Source organism: Balaenoptera ricei, chromosome 16 (genome assembly GCF_028023285.1).
Source record: "Balaenoptera ricei isolate mBalRic1 chromosome 16, mBalRic1.hap2, whole genome shotgun sequence".
Classification (NCBI taxonomy): Eukaryota; Metazoa; Chordata; class Mammalia; order Artiodactyla; family Balaenopteridae; genus Balaenoptera; species Balaenoptera ricei.
Window position 1 is genome coordinate 11,331,679 of NC_082654.1, and position 21,697 is coordinate 11,353,375.

The following is a 21,697-nucleotide window of genomic DNA, read 5'->3' on the forward strand; positions in this document are numbered from 1 at the left end:
TGACTATGACTAGGGCATCAGATATGTAAGAATTACCTTATTTGACACTAACAGCCTTAGAAGGGAGGTAAATACAGAGGCTTCCAGGAGTGAAGTGCTGAGCTGGAGAGCAGTAATGCTAAGATAGAAGTCTGGTGGACAACATGCTATTTACAGGCTATTATTCACAAATTATTGCAATATTGAAAATGTATCAAATAGCTTTTGAGGGGGCTTCCCTGGTGGCGCAGTGGTTGAGAGTCTGCCTGCCAGTGCAGGGAACACGGGTTAGAGCCCTGGTCTGGGAAGATCCCACATGCCGCGGAGCAGCTAGGCCCGTGAGCCACAATTACTGAGCCTGCGCATCTGGAGCCTGTGCTCCACAACAAGAGAGGCCGTGATAGTGAGAGGCCCGCGCACCGCGATGAAGAAAGATGGCCCCCACTTGCCGCACCTGGAGAAAGCCCTCGCACAGAAATGAAGACCCAACACAGCCATAAATAAATAAACAAATAAATTAAAATTTTAAAAAAAAATAGCTTTTGAACAATATGCACAGAACTCTATTTGTCTTTGGGAAGGAAAATTGGGAATCAGAGGTGAGAGAATTACTTCTCACTGCTTTCATCTGTACTGTTTGGTTTTTTTTTTAAAGCAATGTATGTACAGGTATAACCTACATAATTATTTTCATTTAAATAAAACTAAGCCCCAAATAAAGATTGTTGCAATATACAATTTTGGTAAATAGATTTTTATCAACCTTAGTGCTTTATCAATAATAGTGGCAATACCTATTATTATAAATATGTTGATTTTCTTTTTGCTGGAGGTAGATTCCTTCTTCAGAGCATGGCTCTCAGTCACTCACAGACTGTTAACACAGTCTCACTTCACCATTCAAGGACCCTAACCAGTTAAGCAAGGAGAAAATGCCTGTGTAGCCTGAGACGTAGGGTTTTCTGTGAGCTCCACTGCCTGTGTTTCTCCCTGAGGCAGTGAGCAGCTCTTACCTGTGTGAATAACTTACCCCGGGGAGTGCCCCAAGGCAGGGGCAGGAAGCCTCTCCACTGCATCCCAGACCCACTGCGCAAAGCCTTTGATCCTCCTCTACTGACTCGAGGGGGTCTTATCAGTGGTTCCAAAAGTCAGATGTCACATCCCCCCAGTCCTAATGGCCATGGTACCCAGTGGATTCAGCTCCACATTTTTGAGGAAAAGATATTTCCATGAAAAAGGACCGTTATGGTGACAAAGCTTTCTCCTAAGTGGACTTCAATCCCTCACTGCTAGGTATCTCAGACACACATTTCTGTAGTCAGAGAATAAATAATCACTTTTTGGAAAATTCTCTGCTTGCAACCCTTACCTCGTAATTTTTGCGACATCCCACTTCACATCTTAAAAACCAGACTGTCAACATTGCAAGGGGCAGTGGATAAAGGGAAATGAGCATTTTTAAAGCATTTCGGTAGGTGTTCCTTGGAGCATGGTCTGTGATGCCTTTGCATGCACGGCACACAATTAGCAGCTACCGCTCCTGCCCGCACAGGCAGGAGGCACCAGGTAGTGCCCTAGGCGCTTGCAAACAACAGCCTCAGAGGAGGCACCACAGGCAAGTTTCCTCCAGGGCTAACTGATAAAAATTAAATCCCATTAATAAAAAAGGGAATATTCAGTGCCCACAAAAGCACCAAATGGCAAAATGACAGTGAGCTTTTCATGTATATTAGAGTGGAAAATATAAAGTGTGCAGGGAAGAAAAAAGGAGAAAGTCAGTGCCTTCTCCAGGACAACGGAAATCATGTGAAAAGCAGAGAAATATGGACCAGATTGCTCTCCGTTAGTATCCAGGCCAATCTCACGTCAGAGACACCATTCAGGTAACAGGAGACCTGGTTTCTCTCCCAGCTCTGCCACCACCTCCCTGGGAAGTGCTCGGATTGAGTAGAGGAAAGGAACCTATGTTCATATGTAAAATCGTGACCCTCCCAAGTCCAGTCCTCACCCTGCTTCAAGGTTTTCATAGCACTGGCCATCATCCAGCAAACTACATGTTCACTTGTCACCTGTCTGTCTCTCCTGGTGCACCATTAAACCCCAGGAGAGTAAAAGCCTTTATTGTTCGCTTCAGAATCCCCAACTGCTAGCACACAGTAGGTCATCCATAAACGCATGTTGAATGAATGGACTCATCCCTTCATTCACTGAGTGCTCATCAGGCACGTGGGGATCTTGCTGAGTGATCTGCATACAGCTGATGAATGGATAAACAGAATATGTTATATCCATACAACAGAATATTTTTCAGCCATAAAAAGGAATGAAGTGCTGATCCATGCTACAACATGGATGAACCTTGAGAACATTATGCAAAGTGGAAGAAGTCAGATACCAAAGGCCACATATTGTATGATCCATTTAAATGAACTGTCCAGAATAAGCAAATTCATAAAGACAGAAAGTAGACTAGATTAGTGGTTGCCAGGGGCTGGGCAGTTGGGGGCTTGGGAAGATGGGAGGTGACAGCTGAAAGATACAGGTTTCTTTTTAAGCTGATGAAAATGTTCTAAAATCGATTGTGATAATACTTTCAGACCTCTGTGAACAGACTAAAAACTACTGAATTTACATTTTAATTAGACGAATTGTATAGTATGTGAATTATATATCAATAAGACTGTTGAAAAATAATACTAAAGCTGACCTCATCATCACACCAAGATCCATACTCCTGCCTTTCTTTGTACCTCACCTCCCATTAAATTGCCTTTTCCAGAAAAAACATACTAATAGAAATACTAATGACAACATAGTTCTTCAGTCACCCTCCTGTTTTTCTAAATCAATCCTCATGAAGCATGAGATGGCCCCGTATGGGGCTCATTGCCTCCAGTGAGTCCCTGTGTCCTCACCATCCCTCTTCCTTGCCTGCAGGGCAGAAGCTAGACTAACCTCTCCAATGGAAGGATAGAGTGTTCCCACCTGACTGTCACAGAAGGAAATGCAGAATATAAGATGTAATGCTCTTGGAAATCTAGAGTTTCCTATCCAGGGAATACATAATTTTAGCAAGCAGAAAGTTTAATTTGATTTTTAACCCACTTGGCGAGGAAGTGATGAAATGTTGCCAACTGTCATATGGCCAGCTAAGTTTTCAAAAGGAGTAAAATAAAACCACCACATCTATTATTTCTTAAAATGCAGAGTGATTCTTAAACTTAAACCCCTGCTAGACTTTCCTATTCTCTGCCCTCTTCAATCCCTCCATAGCATTTTTAAATACCTACCCAGGTTCCAAACAATCTAGAATAACAGCTTTTCATCACCCTGTTTCCTTACTCTCCAAGCACTATCTACAGACATGGGTTGACTTTGTATCTCCCTGAGAGGGCAGGAAGAGGCCCCATCAGAGCCCCAAGCAGTCTCAGAGAGGATCTCTGAGTCAAAACGCAAAGAGCAGCATGTTTGCATCCCAAGAAGCAATAGCTCTGAGAGTCTCCTTGGAACTGCAAAGAAAGAAAATGTTGCACAATGGAAACAGAGATTTTATAACAAGAGTATTCCACTTTACTGACTTGCAGAAAGTCACAGTCTTTAGAACCAAAAGAAAAAAAACGATTTTATTTTGTTTACCCCTATTTTTGAAGGGAAAAAAATAACTTATTTCCTTTTTCCAAAGGCACTGAAAGTAATTAACAATGAAAACATTGGGAATACATCAGCCCTGAAAGACTCCCAGCTCACATGGTAGGATCAAAACAACAGATCGGGTCACACCTGAGACTGTGGGATTCCAGAAGGTGGCAGTTGGGTCTTAGCATAAGCATCCCGAGGGCCCACTCTGTGCTCAGCTCTGTGCTGGGCACTGGAGACCCCACATGCTGAGAACTCTGTCCTCCATTCACGTTCACACAAACGCTGAACTGGGGTTTATGATGTACCTATAACACAGCATGAGAGCAGGGTTTCTCAAGCTCAGCGCTACTGACACTCTGGGCTGGATCATTCTTTGCCATGAGGGGCTGCCCTGTGGATGGGAGGATATTTAGCAGCATCCCTGGCCTCTACCCCCTAGGTGCTAATAGCACCTTCCAGAGGGCAAATGGGGCTAAATAAAAGTTGCTTCTGGCTGATTCAAAGAGAGAACAGCAAAGAAAAGAGTATTATCCTGAAGAGTCAGGGGAATGTAAGGAAATTTTAATAAGCTATTGAGGGTGGCCCGGGCAGGAGAGTCTTATTGTTAAGTGCATCTAAGTAGTGCAAAGTCTGGTTGGCCCAGCTTCCACTTGGTGGGAGTCAGGAGCCAGGAAGGCAGGAACTCCTCCTGTGGGTGGGAGCTTGGGCTAGGAAACTGTTAAGCTTTCCTCTAATTCCAAGTTTGTATAACATGATCCTTTCCACCCCACCCAAACCAAGTTGTCATACTACTGCTGGCTGGGAGGAGCCAGGTTCAAGATGCACAACCATCTCTGCCTGTGTGGAGTCAGAAGTGCTTTCAGAGGTCGGTATAAAAGGAGTGGAGAACTTCAAAGAATGCCACCCCACTCCCCATATATGCAGTGCCCAGGGCCTCATAGCATCTAACAGCAGCCCAGCTCTCAGAGGAAGAAATGTCAAAATGTTACGCTCAATTTTACATTCAGTGCCTTGAATCTTCTCTTTAAATGAAATGAACCAAAGGAGGGGGAGGGGTCCATGCATTAATCTTCAACTCACAAAGGAAATACATACGGAGCGAGGTAAGTGCCTGCTCTCCTTTTCCCAGAACAGCCTCCCAGGGCCAGGGAGAGGGGCTGCACAAACAGTCCATGAACAAAGGCTTTGCACTGTTATTAGAAGGGCGGTTCATTTCATTCTTAGGAACATGCAAGAGATCCACATCTCTGATCTCCACAGTAGTAAAAAGAGGAGGTGAATGATAAAAGCCTAATTTAGCCAGCTCAGTGAATGAATAATCATTGCAAATGAAGCAGTCACACCAGGTAATTAAATTAATTTGTCTCGTAGACATGATTCACCAACTCTCCACTGACAGAGTTACCTTCCTAGATTTGACTTTTATTCCTGGATCTTCTCTGGATGTTGAAATTACTTCTTAGCTTCTTATTCTCAGGTAGCCAAACTAAATATTTCTCCAATGATTAACATTCAGCAAATATCAGAGCTCCTAAGATGTATTAGGCTTGGAAAAATGATGAAAAAGACCCAGGTCCTTATGCTCATACAGTTGCATGTCTAGCAGGAAAGACTGATGTTAAATAACCACAAATGTGTTGGGTACAGTGATGTAAAGAACAGACTACTATGGGAACATCCATCAGGGAGACTTCATTTAGTCTGGGGAAGTAAGAAAGCTTCCTTAAAGAGATGAGACCTGAGAATAAGCAGGTGTTAGCTGAGCAAAGGCAGGGAAGAAGCTGATCCAGGTGGAGATGGCAATATGGACAACGGTGCTAAAGTGGAAGAGAGCATGTCTTGGAGGAGGAGATGAGCAAAGTCCGTAATGGCCAAAGTGATAAGAGCATGGAAGGACCCGGGCATGAGATGAGGCCAGAGAAGTGGGCAAAGCCCAGATCACGCTGGGCCTTAATTAGCGTGGGGCCATTGAGGGCACAATCTCTGGCCTCAAGAAGTTCACAAAACAGGGGGAAAGACAAAGAGACTAACTACTGTGATGCCAGAAGATGAAGGTGTAGTGGGAATACCAAGGAAAGAAGGACAAGTTGGCCTGCTGGGGTCAGAATAATGAGAGGAGGTAACACCTAGGCTGGGTCTTAAAGGATGGACCTAGGTTTCTAGGTGGCTGGGAAAAAGGGAAGGGAAGGGCATTCTAGGCAAGAGGGAAACTGAGTACAAAGGCATGGAAGACATGCTTGGGCAATGTGAACAGTTAGGTGTGAATAGAAAGCAGATGGTAAAATCGTGTGAAAAAGAATTGGGCCTCATTTTTTAGTATTTTGTGGTCATTATAAAACTGAAAATATCTGAGTTACGCTGATATCTCTGTTTTGTGTTTTACTTTCAACATCCCTCAGCAATTTAGATCATGTTTATCAAGAAAAGCTACATTTCTAGCTTTCGAGAGTATAATAGGCTATTCGCAAACATCCCTTCCATCGCTGTGACTGGCAGCAGAAGAGACATACCCAGTGACAGACTAGACAGCGTGTGCTGGCTCTTACGAGCTGAATGTGCACTTTTCCCAACTCCTCATTCAGTGACATCTCACAGATAGACTGAAATCAGCCTTAGAGGAGTATTTACACAGTGGAAGTTGGCAGAAGCACTTTCTTTAGAGAGAGGCAGTTGTTTAACATTTATTAGCAAACCACTGGACATACCTCATTAAGATATGTTCTCTCTTGAGAACAAAATGAGAATTCAAGGAAGACTCAAATCAAACATGCATAATATCCCCTCTCAAGAGTTGAAGTCAGGATGGAGAAAGAAAATTATAACGCTTTTTGTGGCTTTAGTTCTACTCTACCCCATTTAATAAAGCAGACTTCTTTCTGAAACACACATCCTTCTTCTCTCCTTCCGAAATCCAATGTGAGGATGTGCTGGGGAGTAGTACTAGAATCATATTCATAGATGGAGCCAGCATATTCTCATTAGAGAAAAGCCTTCTAACCTGTCCCCCCAAAAAGGAGTTTCTCTATAGCCTGAAATCCCCCTACTTGGGTTCACTCTGTGGAGGATAACATCCTTTTCTTTTAAAACACAAATACAGGGCCACACGTTCATTGGTTGGACCTCTGCTGTGAGGGGGTTTAATAGTTCATGATAAATGATCCACTCCAGGGGCTAAAGCAATCTGGAACCCTGAGTTCTTGGGAGTAAGAGGATTCACTTGGAAAGGGTATGAAGAACTATAGACTAAAACTCCGTCCTTCACCCTGTGCTGGCAGTCCCACCAGGTCCAATGAGTGGAATGTGGAGACCATTTCAGTCCTATTTCTTCAGACCTTCCCACTGACTCTTTGCATTTTCAAGTTAAAATTGTAACTGCTTTAAAGTTGAGGAATGGGAAGGAGGAGAGAAGGATTGGGAATGAAGGTTGCTTTTATAAATTATAGTTTTAATATTATTACTATACAGCACCTCAAAGATCTAACTTACATGACGATCAGGACAAAATTAAAAAAGACCTCTTTAAAAAATTATCTTTTTTTTTTTTTTTTAGACCAGAGGCTCAAGAACAACATAATTACATTTTTCCATGGCCTGGAAAGAAAGGTACACTCAGTTAACCACAAAACGTGCCTCTCTGAAAAAGTCATTGCTGCTGACTGCCACACCAACAATTACAAGACACAATGTCTTCCAGGGTGTGAAGTCCCTGAACATTTGTGTCTGCTCACTGATGCTACTCTTATATCAAAGACCACTTTCACAAGACAAGGCACTCAACATCTTTTATCAAACTAATGATCACTTAGAAGTTATGGTATATTTTTGCAGCTGTAAAGAGCTATTTGGCCTGAAAATTCAGGATGTAAACCATGCTGATCCAGGAAACAGATATTATGAACAACAGTATATAGTCAGCTAATATGTCCTAAGGTTTCAGGAACAGTTGGTCTAACCTTACTAGTCAACGAGGAGTAACTGACTCACTTTTCCGGGGTACATTAACCCAATTTGGACACCATGGAATGCCTGAAAAATAATTCTCCAGTACATTAAACAGTCTCCTGGATCTACTGAAGTGCACTTATTCACATTTATTTCACATATATTGCCGATTTTTGTCACTGCAATATGCCAGCCAGATTTTTTTAATGATACTGTGAAAATGGAAAGCATTTTTAAAGGGAAAGATCAAAAATACCTCTCCAATGGGAACTTTCAACTCTTCTCATCACTTTCAATCCAGCTGAAACTGAACTCTGAAACTCAGCTCTCCAAGGATGGCCCCTGAGGCCTGCCAAACTCCAGTCCAGAAACCCACCGTCCACATCATTCTCCTGAGTTTTCCAGCAGCGTTTGATGCAATTCACACATTCCCCGCCGCCACCCCACCCGCACCCATCTCTCACTCCCCCATCCACCCCCAAGCAAATTTTCTCCTCCCCTAGCTTTTGACAGCTTGTTTCCTGCAGCTGGCTCGCTTTGCACTCCTTTGGTCCTTCCTATTTTTTTTTTTTTTTTACATTTTTATTGGAGTATAATTGCTTTACAGTGGTGTGTTAGTTTCTGCTTTATAACAAAGTGAATCAGTTATACATATACATATATCCCCATATCTCTTCCCTCTTGCGTCTCCCTCCCTCCCACCCTCCCTATCCCACCCCTCTAGGTGGTCACAAAGCACCGAGCTGATCTCCCTGTGCTATGCGACTGCTTCCCACTATCTATTTTACATTTGGTAGTGTACATATGTCCATATATACACTACCACTCTCTCACTTTGTCCCAGCTTACCCTTCCCCCTCCCAGTGTCCTCAAGTCCATTCTCTAGTAGGTCTGCGTCTTTATTCCCGTCTTGCCCCTAGGTTCTTCATGACCTCTTTTTTTTTTTTTTTTTTAGATTCCATATATATGTGTTAGCATACGGTATTTGTTTTTCTCTTTCTGACTTACTTCACTCTGTAGGACTCTAGGTCCATCCACCTCAATACAAATAACTCAATTTCGTTTCTTTTTATGGCTGAGTAATATTCCATTGTATGTATGTGCCACATCTTCTTTATCCATTCATCTGTTGATGGACACTTAGGTTGCTTCCATGTCCTGGCTACCATATGACCCAGCAATCCGACTACTGGGCATATACCCTGAGAAAATCATAATTCAAAAAGAGTCATGTACCACAGTGTTGATTGCAGCTCTATTTACAATCGCCAGGACATGGAAGCAACCTAAGTGTCCATCAACCGATGAATGGATAAAGAAGATGTGGCACATATATACAATGGAATATTACTCAGCCACAAAAAGAAACAAAATTGAGTTATTTGTAGTGAGGTGGATGGACCTAGAGTCTGTCCTACAGAGTGAAGTAAGTCAGAAAGAGAAAAACAAATACCGTATGCTTCCTATTATTAATTCATTTTCCCTGCCCTACTTTCTGCTTTCTACAGGAAGACAATCCCACAGTAGCTCTGACCATGACCTCTACCATTGTCTCTCTCTACCACTGTTTTTCTGTTCACTCCCTAGTTCACGCACACAGCCTCACCTCTTCCCTAGAAACCCAATGACAGCTCTTCTCAATGTCCCTCCACCCTTTAAACTTCATCTGTGCAAGCCCAGCTAATTGCCTTCCCCACACACAGCACCTCCAGGCTTCCCGGTGTCTGCCTCACCATCCTCCCAGACACAAAGCCCAAGGGCCCACTTGGACTTGGCTTCTCCCTTGAGATCCTTTTCCCAGCACACCTTTCATAACAGCCCCTCTTTTCTATTTCCACCACCCTTGCGCTAGCTGCTCTAGGCCACTGTGATCCCCAGCCTGGTCTCCTTTTCTTAACTGGTCTTCTTGTTGTTCTCTCTAAGCCATCTCTGAATGGCTGCACTTAAAAGTAGAAGACTGACCAAAAGGATAAGGCAGGATGGCTGCCAGGGTCGTTTGAGGTTACTCAGGGCTGCAAAATACCCCCTTAAACATCCTCCATGAGCCTCCATTGCCTACTGAATAAACTCTCCCCGCTCTTCCCAAGAATTCAAGAACCTCCGAAATAAAGACACAGTCTACCTTCCCAATCTTATCTCACATTATTCCTCTGCTTTAAAATCTGCTCTAGGATATATTATTGATAGAAAACAGAATGTTCAGTCTCTGTTTGCTTTTCCCTTTATGTGCCTCCCTGGGCTTTCCTTTACACAGGCTCCATCCGGGCTGGGGCCACCCCCATCATCACCCCCACCTCTTGAAAGTCCACACATCCCTCAAGCCTCAATTCCAAGTGCTCTTGTCCATGAATCCATCCCTAAACCTCCATCACGTTGTGAATGCTGCTTCCCTTAAATCTCATATGCATTTTCTTTGGACTGAAGAGTTCTATTTATCTTTTAGTCCCTCCTAGACAATAACCTTCTTGAGTATGTCTTGGTCCTCCTTGTCTCCTGCAGTATTTTCCTCGGGTTAAGTGTTCAGTAAGCATTGTTCCATGGACATAAGGCTCATTCAGGGGGGTTCTCTTGGACCAAATATTCGTGGAAAGTATCCAAAATGGAGATAAGCCTGTTGAGGGCTATGCAAGCCATGGCCCAGCATGAAGTGGAAGTAACCTCTACTTCATACCCTTGTTTTTCTGTCCCCATTAAGGATTCATGATATGCTTTGCTCTTTGTCAACACAGAGAATGGTATCTCTACCTCTTAATTCTGAGAGTGGACTCTCTTTTTAACAATTTTTTAAAAGCCTGTTTTACTTGACCACATTATTCAAGCATTTGTTTTCTTCTGTTTTGAGCAGAGTTTATCATTTATACGCCACTTTTCCTTTCTCTACTTTTATGATATTCTTTATTAATTTATGAAAATATAATGTGTGTCTTCAAAAGAGAGTGAGAAAGAAGAATCTGAAAGAAAAGCAAGCATAGGAACTCTTCCAGAAGTTATGGACTTTTAGAAGTTGTGACATAAGGTTTCTTTTCAGTAAGGAACACCAAGTCTTACAGGTAAAGCAGAAGAGAAAACCTTGATAGGAAACCTTATTATGAGAATAAAGAAAGAATGACAAATATTTCATCTGAATTTTAGTCAATTTCAGACATGGCTACAACTCTTTGTTCATATCTCCTACTCATATTCATACGCCCAAAAGAAGGGTGAGATTGCAAGGAACCGGAAATCCCTCCCCATCCCCAGCTCATAAGGACAAAGAGCAAAAGTCCTAGAGGTGGAGGAAGAAAGTTATCAAGACAGGCATCATTCCTCCTGCTCCTCCCAGACTTGCCTGGGGTCTGACGGGTTTAGGGTTTATTTCTTGCACCACTGCTCAGTGCAGCATTTGTCTCTAGGGTCTCCACGTCAGTCTACCCCAGATCACACAGACACACAGACACACAGACACACACACTCTCCTCCTCCAACCCTGGGTATTCCCAGTGCTCATCATGTGTGTATCCACAAAGAAATCAGGATTAGGGTACAGAGAAGGGATAAAGGCAACCACAGTTAAGATGAAGATTCTGGTAAAAGAATGACTGCCTGCTTTGGAGTAAAGACCAGCTGGCTTTAACTTGTAAATTGTATCCAGCAGGGGGATTAAACACATGTACGCATGCACACACCACCACCACCACCAGCACCATCTTTCTCACATTCTAGGGCAGAGGCAGCACTCATTTTCAGACAACGGTTTAGGAAAGCTCACTGATGGGTCTTCATCAATGGCAGGGCCTACACTGACATGGAGAAGGGAACCCAAGGAAGAGCTAACTCACTCGGGGGGGGGGGGGGGGGGACAGGGAGCCCAGGGGTGGGAAAGGGAGGAGGTCCTGAAGAACAATCAGGAAGACCCCAGCAGACCTTAGAAACTATGCAAAGGTGCCAGGGAGAAACACAGGGTTGGCAGGCTGAGGACAGGGATGCTCACTGTTTTCTTTGTAGTTACTTCTTATTCTGTTTTGGGCTGTAATCCGCCCCCATCACCCCAAACCTTCAGTGAGAGTCTGTTAACTCAGCCCAGGGTAGTAGAGCACCGTTCATGCAAGCCCCTGGGTGACAAACCCTGGGAACACCCAACAGAGAGCAGTGTAAGGGAAAGGAGCATTCTCAGGGTGAGGGAGCCCCTGCAGGACTCAGGCAGATACCAGCCTTCTCCCAGCCCATTCCCGCCACATTCTACCACCCCATCCCCTGTCAGCACAGCATGTGCACATATGGTCCCCCAGCTCTGCTGGGACTCAGCTGTCCAAGTGCCCAGAATTCTGAGAGTCGTAGGATAAAACACATCTGTAGCCCTTGCTACTGTACCCCACATTCTCCGATCATGGCAGGGCTTATCAGCCTCCTGAACCACACACAGTGGAACAAATTCTAAAACATTCTGTTGGCACAGTGGAATTACCTCCTTCCAAAATGAGCTTGTAAAAAATCACTGTAAGTGCTGGAAACCTAATGTACGGCATGGTGACTATAGTTAATAATAATGTATACTCGAATTTGCTAAGAAAATAGATCTCAAGTGTTCTCACCATGCACAAAAAAACAAAATAACTATGTGAGGGATGGACATGTAAACGCACTCTACTGTGATGATCATTTCACAACATATACATCTATCAAACATGTTGCACACCTTAAATACATATAATTTTTACTTGTTAATCGTATCTTAATAAAGCTTAAAAAATAACTGAGGCTTTTAGCTATCAAAATCCTGGCTCCCCATCTTCACCTCCTTGGATGCCCCCACCCTCTGGCCAGATTGCTGCATCCTCCACAAGGCCACCTCTGAGATCATCCAAGCTTTCGGAAAATGGTTAGTCCAGTCGTGACCCCTGGCCACACTCCAAAGCCAAAGCTACTTCAAGGTCACTCAGATTCCAGCAGCCCCAGGGTCCCAAACTCTTTTCCCAAATAAAGGAAGGAAAATAGGACAGGAGGGAGAGGGAGAGGGAGGGGGAGGGGGAGGGGAGGGGAGTGGAGAGATGGGGGGAGGGAGGAAGGGAGGAGAAAGAAAAAGAGGAAGAAGGAAGGAAAGGAGAAAGGAGGAAGGGAGGAATGAAGGAAGGAAGGAAACAGGAACTTCGTGGAGCCTGACTCTGCGTGACTGATTCCCTGTGCCCACCCGGAGTGTCCAACTCTTTCATTTGTAACGAATTCCTCCTCAGCCTTTAAGACCCAGCTCAAATATGACCTTCTCTGAAGCCTTCCCTGACTTCTTCAGACAGTTCAGTGCTGCCACAGACCCCAAACTTCGCTATTCTGGCACTGACCATTCTCATTCTAGGTCTCTGGGCTAAAAGTCAGAGGACTGGCTAAAAAACCTCTACAGTATTTCTAACTGTTGAATACTGTGAGCATATGAACTACATGACTTCCAAATCACATGAGCCAAAGTCATAAACACTCACTTGTGGCTGTGAGGTCCCCAGCCCTGAACATGCTACTGTCCTCTGAGATCACAGAGGAACGTAGGAGGCCTGGACCCCCAGGCACGGCTGGGGGGCCTCCACGCGTGCAGCTTAGCTTCTAATGGGCTCTCCCACCTCCCTGGAGGCACCACCCTGGGCGCCGAGGTGGAGGAGGGAGCCGGGTTTGGGCAGAGCCAAGCTCAGTCCAAGCTCGGTCCACTCTAGCGGAGTGTTGTGGTTAGGGTTAGCAGCCAGGGGGCAGGGGGCAGAAGGCAGAGGCGGGGGGTGAGGGGCCGCTGTGCAAATCCATCCGAGGCCCGCTGTCACCCCCGGTCCCTTCTCTGCCCACCCATCAACCAGCCGCCTCTTACGATCGTCCACGCGCCACCTCTGTCAGGACCACCTCTTTCAATGACTTTGCGGGTTTCCCTGGCTGAGCCCCAGCAGGCCCCCAGGCCCCCAAATCAGAGGACGTTAACGATTGGTTGTTTTCCTGTCTCCATGGAGACTCAAATGGTTTTCTGGAAACAGCCACAGACTTTATGAATCAATTCTGTGGGTGGTGGGGGAAGGTGTATTTTGCCATGATTCTCTGAGACAAGCACCTGTGTTTGTGTTTCCTCTCAGATGAAAGCAGATGACAGTTGCAGGCTGCTCTTCCATTTATTACTTTTCTTAAATATTTATTTGGCTGCGCCAGGTCTTAGTTGCGGCATACGTGTGGGATCTAGTTCCCTGACCAGGGATCGAACCCGGGCCCCCTGCATTGGGACCGTGGAGTCTTAACCACTGGATCACCAGGAAGGTCTCCACTTACTAATTTTCACATTTTCTTTCCACAGCCTGTCATCCAACCCCAGACCTACTTGGGTGCCTGTGCCCCTTGCAAGAGCCCTGGGGTCCCGGAGGTGTAGGGAGGATACATCTAAAAACAGAGGCCGAGACACCAGGACTGGAGGCACATGTCACCTGCCCTTCCCAGTGTGGTCTCCAGCTCTGTGGTGTGCAGCTGGTGTCCCTGCCTGCCACTGGTGCACAAACATCCTGGGTGTTGGCCCTTGGCCTCAGCAGGCCATCAGGAACCTCAGTTTCCCCAGGGTACTGTGCTAGTTGGGGGCTGGCCCCCTACTGTGTCTGAAGAAGAAACAAACGTTGTTGTCCCCTGCCCCCCAACACAAAAAAATTCCCCACCATGGGACACGTGTGACCTCACTCACTGAAAAAATTAAAGGCACTGTCTCTGCCCTCAAGGTTAAAGACTACTTTGGGTAGAATAGTGAATACTGTAACAATTCTCAAACAAAGGAGTCTCAAAGGTAAAATTCTTAAAAAAGAAAAAAACTACAAGTTCTTGGGGAAAACTCAAATTATCACAAGGACAAATAAATAAAAGCTAGAAGACGAGCAACTCAACGTAATTCCAATTAATTTGAAGGTTTAAAAGGGGTCGATCATGTGAGGCACTTTTTCGAGAAGGCTCAGGAGATGGCGGAACAAGACATAGCCACAAAGTCAGACCAACCACAATGAGGTCAGCTCCAACAATACTGGAAACTTGCTTTCCTTTGATAATAAATGGCCTCTTCTGTGATGAGACCTGGGCTGGTGGGCAGCTTTCCTAAGGCCACCAAAAGCCAAGCACTTGGGAAAGAAAACCTTGACCAACAGTTAATCTGGGATCATGAAAGAAGCTTCATTACGGCTTCCAAAGGAAGAACTGAGCACCAACTAAGTATATATGTTGAAACTAAAGCATTTATTGCATTAGGGAAAGCAGCCATTCGGAATCTGCCACTTCATATATTTGCATATATTTAGAAATCCAAATATCTCTGGCACATTCACTTTTTAGGTTTACAGTTTTACATCTAAGAGCCTCTTAATCACAGTATTAATCATAGACTTTAAACTGGTGTTCATATGTATGAAACACGTGCATTGGTTTTCCTCTGGGCTGCCTCTGGTTCCCTGGGGCTCTGGGAAACCACTGGGAAGCCGTCCTGAGCTGCACTGGTAAGAGCAGAGGTGTCCCCAGGTCTTTGCCCCAATGCCTTTCCTGGAAAAGACTCAGAGTTCGGGTCTCAAGGCTACTCAAAATATGAACCCCACTTCCCTTCCCCTTGGATCTAATTCCAAAAGCCAATTGATCAAGCCCAGAACTGCAAATTGCTTTGGCTTTTTCTACTTTGAATTCATTTTCTGTGATCTTATATATAGAATGTGAAAACCAAGGATAATGCCTGTAACAATCATAATGGCATGACTTGGGGCCAGTTAAAGAGATTCGAGGAATTTCTGTCTTAATATAACAAAACTTTGCTTGAAAGTATGCAAATACACATGCACGTATGTGTGGGCGCCCACATACACGCACACACTTTAATGTCTTGGCTGCAGATAGACAAGAAACCTGGCAGTCAACTGGTTTTCTATTGAAAGTCACGCAGTTTTCCAGCGTCAACGTGTGCACACACTCCTACTTAGTTAAAAGGGACAAGTATTTGGTTTACTATTTAGTATTTATCTAGAGGCTTTTGTCTTGGAGTTTAAAAACAATTTAATTGCATTAATTAGACTTCAAAGCAGTGCTGAAATATCTTCTGAATTTTTCTGAAGCCAGAACAAAAGAAAGTTGTACCCCGAGACCATTCTTTAGGTCTCCGAAGCAAAACGATTTCATCTAAAATTTAAACTAAGTTAGAAAAACATTTCAAAAAGATCACAAACCCCAAAATAACTGAAAAGGCATAAAAAGGAGAAGAGAAGCAAAATAAAAGGACAAAAGTAAAATCTGTCCTAAGAAGTCGTATCTCCAAATATGAGGCATTTTTATATGATAATATTGGTTACTTTTTTAGAATATTCTTTAAAATAGTTATCCAAATTCCTAGACGATAACAAGGTTCTTTTGAAGCTGACGGTAGGAGTTCAGCTTATAAAACCAATATACAACCAGAGCCACATCTGCTTTTGTGTTTTAAGCATGAAAGTATTTTAATATCTACTCTGAATGCATTATCAACTTAGCAATGGAGAGGAAAACTCCTAGATTCAAAGACTTCCAAAGTGAATACAATCCCATCATATGAGCTTAAAAAAATCGCAAAAAGTTTCTGTTTCACTGTTTCAGTTCTTTGAGTTTTATACCTTGCCTCTCAGGCATGGGCGATATCCACAGCAAGAATGAATTGGAAAATTAATTCACAAGGTACCTTTCTCTGTTATGAACAGGTTTTTTTTTTTCCGAAAGACATGGCACACTAACTCTTCTTTTCAAGCAAATTTAATTGCAACACCTTTAATCAAGTAGTCTATAACTTTGCTGCCCAGAATATAGCTGTAAACTTGAAAGGGGCCCCCCAAATGCCCACTGGTAGCTACTGAGCCGAGGACCATTTCAGAGCCTTCAGCAGTGTGTTCTGCCTTCCCAGCAGGCTCCCATCAGTTCATCTGCTAGTCCTTGCTTACATCTAAATCGGTCATTTTATCTATGTGCATCCCACAAGGTACTTGCCAGGGAAATGCAAGAGAAAAAACTTTCCTGCTCCCATCCTCCCTTTCTGGAACTTGGCCCGATTAGAATACTGCTTCCTGATCCTTCCAATAAGCTAAAACGCCAGAGGCACTTAACAATTAAAAGAAGAGACCGGAGGTATTCGTTTGGAACATGTACATTGTGTATAAAATCTAATTGTTCTTTTACATGATCTCCATATTGCTAACATTGCCCAACTAGAAATGGAAACTGCCACATAATTTAATCTGTGCAGGATTCTTACCTTTATGCAACTAGAAGAGAATAAATTAAGAAGTTTTTATTCTTTTTTTTTTCCTCCCCTAAAAGAAGTAAAAACTTTAAAGCCGCTAAGAGATTTCAAGTTCACACTGAATTCCTTTGGGCTAAGAGATAGAGGAGATCATGAGTAGGCATTCACACATCCTTTACAGAGATATTGAGGCAGGATCAAATTAGGTTGTTTGGTTTTCATGGCCCCCTCAGGGCTTAGTTCTGTTTAGCATCATCGGGCAAGGAACTTATTATAACTTGGCAAGTTCAGTCTATTTCCAAAATATTATTCCCCTAAGGTCTAAATACTGGCCATGGAGCCTCACCATCACATTAGCCAAGGAAAAGGCTGGTTGCCCACCCCACCTCTCTCCCCCAGTATATTCCTTTTAAGAAACCCTAGCCACGTGTACTGGGTAGATATGTACTAGGTGGATCCACTTGAATTGGGCAGGCCTGCACACCTTCTAACTTTGTAGATTAACACCAATAATAAAAGTAAGAATGGCATTCAATAATTAAGTACTTGTCATGTGTACTTTACAGTTATTCTCTCATTTTTTTTCCCAAAAACCCTACAAGGTTAACGCTATTGTTATCCCTATTTCACAGATGAGGAAATGAAGGCCCAGAGAGGTTAAATAAGTTGCCACGGTCACACAGCAAGTAAGTAAAGAGCAGATCCGTGGTACCAACCCAGGCCTCTTTAACTCCAAAGCCCTGCACTTGCCTCTACTCTGCCTCTTGTGGTTCCCGATGTGCCCACCAGTGTCCCCCAACTGTCCTTGCTCTCCCTGTGCTGGCCTCATGACCTTCAGAGTTCTTGCATACCTTCTTAGTTCGTCCTGGAAGTTACCTAGGGTCTCCCCAGCTACATCCCAAATTCCATAGCCACTGGGCTACTGGGTATCCCAGCCTGGCCCAGGCCCCAGAACATTTCATCCTGTCTGCTGTGCACATAACAGTCCCCATAGTTCATCCAAGACTCTGGAAACTTCATCATTATGTTACCCTATTGAACCCTCACGATATCCTGAAAAGGTTAAATAGGTTTGTCCCAATCTTAGACATTGAAGCTCAAAAGGATGAAGTCAATTCCACCATAGGTCATGCAGCTTATTTAGTGGTGATTCCTCAATTTTACCCCAGGAGTTGCATTGTTTTCCCCATTACTCCTTGGCACACAGTAGGTCTCTGATAAATAGCTGTTGATGAACTCACAGGGACCCCATTCTCTCCACCATGACTTTTCCATTTGTAGTAATTTTCATTTCAGAAAAAATTTTTAAATTCTCAAAAAATATTTGCTCAACTACGGTAACAAGCACCCTCCAAATTCCAGTGGCTGAACCCAACAAAAGTTAAGTTCTCACTCATGCCAAGTCCACTGTGGGTCCAGATGACTCCCCAAGGAAAGTGTCCACCATGTGGTAGCTCAGCACTGACCTCCATCAATGCATTCTTCCACAGATGCCTGCATGGGGGGAAGAATTCATGGCGAACAAGCATTAGCAATTAATGCTTCCACCCACAAGTGACACACTTACTGTCACCCAGAGTCTGCTGGCTACAAGAAGTCACATAGCCATGCCCATCTTCAAGAAGGCAGAGAAATACAACCTTCCTGTTTGTATAAAACGAAGGAAAACCAGCTGTCAAGAAAGCAGTAATAGCTACTATAAACATGGAAAAAAGAAAGATTTGAGAGGCAACATGATTTAAGAAGTAACAAGGTCATGCAGCTAAAAACTAGCAGAGTCAGGACCCAAACCCAGGCTATCTATCTCTAAAATCTGAGTCCTTAACTAACACATAATTCTCAAGAGAAGTGTATCCATTTCATATGCCACAATAATTTTGCACGAACAGTAAGCACTTATTGCTTGTTGGCTGACCCCGCTCACTTGTCTGGGGTTTGCCCAGCTGACAGCTGATCGAGGCTGACCTCGGTTAGGAGGACTTGGACGACTGGACTCCGCTCCACGTCTGTCAGCCTCCAGCAGCCTGGTGTGGGAATTTCTCATTGCAACGGCAGAGGCCCAAGAACAAGCAGGCCCAAAGCAAGTCATATGGCTGAGTCCAGAGTCAGGAAGCGGGGAAGTGAGGAGGGAGGGCACTGTAATATTATACAGCAAAGGGAATGAAGAATTAGTGGCAGTATACGAAAGCTCATTCTGTAAAAGGCCATATGGTAAATATTTTTGGCTTCTGGGACCATACTGTTTCTGCTACCACTACTCAACTCTGTGACTGTAGCATGAAAGAAGCCATACATCATAAGTAAACTGATGGGTGTGACTGTGTTCCAATAAAACTGTATTTAGAAAAAGCAGCAGCAAGCCAGACTTGCTCTGAGGGCCGGAGTTTGCCAACCCCTGAATTAGAGCCACCACTGCAATCTTCCACAGAGGGTTCTAGTCCTAGTTCTGGAACTATCTGGTTGTATGGTCTTGACAGCATCACTTTTTTTTTCTCACCTGACCTTAACCTTTCCATTTACAATGTGAGGGAGTTGGAGTAGTTCTTCAGAACGGTAAAACTCTTAGATTCACAGTCCAAATCATATTATCATATAAACCAGAAGGGATGTTCTGAGGTCTAGCTGAAGAGATTATTCTCAGACTAATAACAGAATATTATTTTTTGTCCTTAGTATTATTGTTCACCTGCAAAGGCTAAAATTCTATGATTTTACTTGTACTAGAGTTGCCATGCAAAAGACACTGATCAATAGCAATACAATCTTTAAAAAAAACAGCAATATAATCTTAGCTCCATCAAAGTCAAATAGATTTTTTTTTTCCATCCATCCAAGCAGGAAGTCAGCCAGATATATGGAATGAAAAACAAACTGACACTTTTAATGACAAGTGAATAGCAAAGCTTTACTGATAACAAGAATAAAAAATAAAATACTAGAGAGTCAACTCTGGGTGACATCAGTGAAGGTTAAAGAGAAACATACAATTAACTGATCCAGAAGGATAAGCTATAGTGAGGGACACATGAAACAGGAAGCAGGGAACGCAGCATTTAACTGAAGGTTATGCCATTTATCATCTTCTTTATTGGCACCTCGAAAGCATGTAATTCAATACACTGCAATATCGCAGGAGGATATTTCTGCTTTTTTCCCCTCCACTAATCTTCACTGCCAGGCTATTGCCAGAATTACAAATAAGAATATTTATGTTAATAGCAGCTGTAAAGAGAAAGCGCATGTGAAATACTCTGTAACTATCCATAAAATCAGGGCAACATGCAGAGCTTTGCAGACATCTGACCTTCTGAAGCTTTATATCAGTGGTTCCCAACCAGGCAGGGGAGAGGGGGAGCAATGCTGGCAGCCTTTGGAGATATTTTAATTGTCCCAACTGGGGAAGTGCTACTGGCATCTAGCCCACACAGGCCAAGGATGATGCTAAATACCCTACAATACATAAGACAGACACACACAGCAAAAAAATTGTCTGGTCTAATGTGTCAACAGTGTCAAGGTTGAGAAATATTCTTTTCATAGACGAAAAAAGCATCAGCTGAGACTGACAGCAACTTTCCAAATCACTGGGAACTCCAAATCATGATCATACATCCCACAAAAGCAGCATGTATTTTAAACCAGCCGCGAGCGACTTTATTTTGTAGCCTAGCAACATTTCAAAGCCAGGTACTTGGTGTCAAAAGATTCCACGTAAGTGCTAGAGAAAAGCACCTTTCCAAAAGGCAGATCACAAATTCCAAAACCTGTCCCAGAAATGATAAATGGTTCAAAATACTGAAAAAACCACTGGGATTAACATATTATTTTTAAGTATAGTAAATGCCTTTATTGCTGTGTTATATAAAATAGTCTTTCTTAAATCTACAGTATCAAAAGCACTGTGGATATTTTCTAACCAAAGAACATCATATGTGGCAGGAGAGTCTTCATCTCATTTGAATTACGTCTTGACAATCACATGCAACATCAGCTTTTACTGTAACTTGCAATGTATCTTCAACAGGATATAATTTATCAGCGGGTCAAAGAGCTGGAAAATTAATATCTGTTTAGCTAAACACATCACATCTGTTAGCAAACTTGTCCAAATAATTTGGCATCGTTGCTTACAATATTTGTAGACAGAGACCATTTATCATTTGGATTATTTCTAGAACCCACAGGCTTGTTCGCTATGCATTGCATAGAAGTATGTGGGTACTTGCACACATGCACACACTTTATATGAACCCTTTAGAATGCTTTGCACAAGTTGGTTGGTTGTTTTTAAGTGAAGGGAGCACAGCATCACTTCTGCGACTTCCCTTCAGTTCTGTTTCTCCATCGCATTGTCCTTCCACCTTGCCAGGCATTGGTGTCATTTCCTCTTCAGTTCATTCCTAAACAACCCCAGCTAATAGGTTTTCAGCAACAGCAGAGGAGACTGTTTAGGATAATGTTCCAGGGACTGATAAAAGTTCCTGCATGTATACCCTAGCCTTTCATTAACTGCAAAAGAGCTCTCTATGTCTCCCTTCAGGGGCCTTCCCAGAGCAAAAGCATGTGTCCTAGTGGTGAAGAGCATCAGCTGGGGTGTCAGGTCCACCCCTGTTCAAAACCCACCTTGACCATTTTCTGGCAATGACCTTGGGCAGATAGCAGAACCTCCTTGATCCTCAACCCTCTAGATGGAAGTACAGACAAAACTGCCCGCCTCCTGGGAATGTTCTGAGGATGAGATGAGGTCATGCTTTGCAAGTACCGAGCTCAGGGTCCAGCACACAGCCCTTCATAAGCTCCAGGTGTCATTAGTAGATGAAAGGAGTCTGCAAGCTATTCCATCAAGTCCATTTTGAGCCTGCAGTTTGGTCCTGACTCTCTGCTCAGTGCCAAGGACAGTACACATGAGAGAGACAC

At 43.5% G+C, this 21,697-nt stretch overlaps 1 protein-coding gene across 4 annotated transcripts in view; it reads right to left on the reverse strand.

Annotated features, from left to right (window-relative positions):
- PLPP4 (phospholipid phosphatase 4) overlaps window positions 1–21,697 on the reverse strand; it is a 554,796-nt gene that overhangs the window by 485,783 nt on the left and 47,316 nt on the right. The window contains exon 1 of one of the 4 annotated variants that reach the window (XM_059899370.1): window positions 18,174–18,262. The exons of the other annotated variants lie outside the window; for them this stretch is intronic. The gene's annotated coding sequence lies outside the window, so the exon portion shown is untranslated. Of the gene's footprint in view, window positions 1–18,173; window positions 18,263–21,697 lie in introns of those variants that run through there. 4 annotated transcript variants of the gene reach the window in all.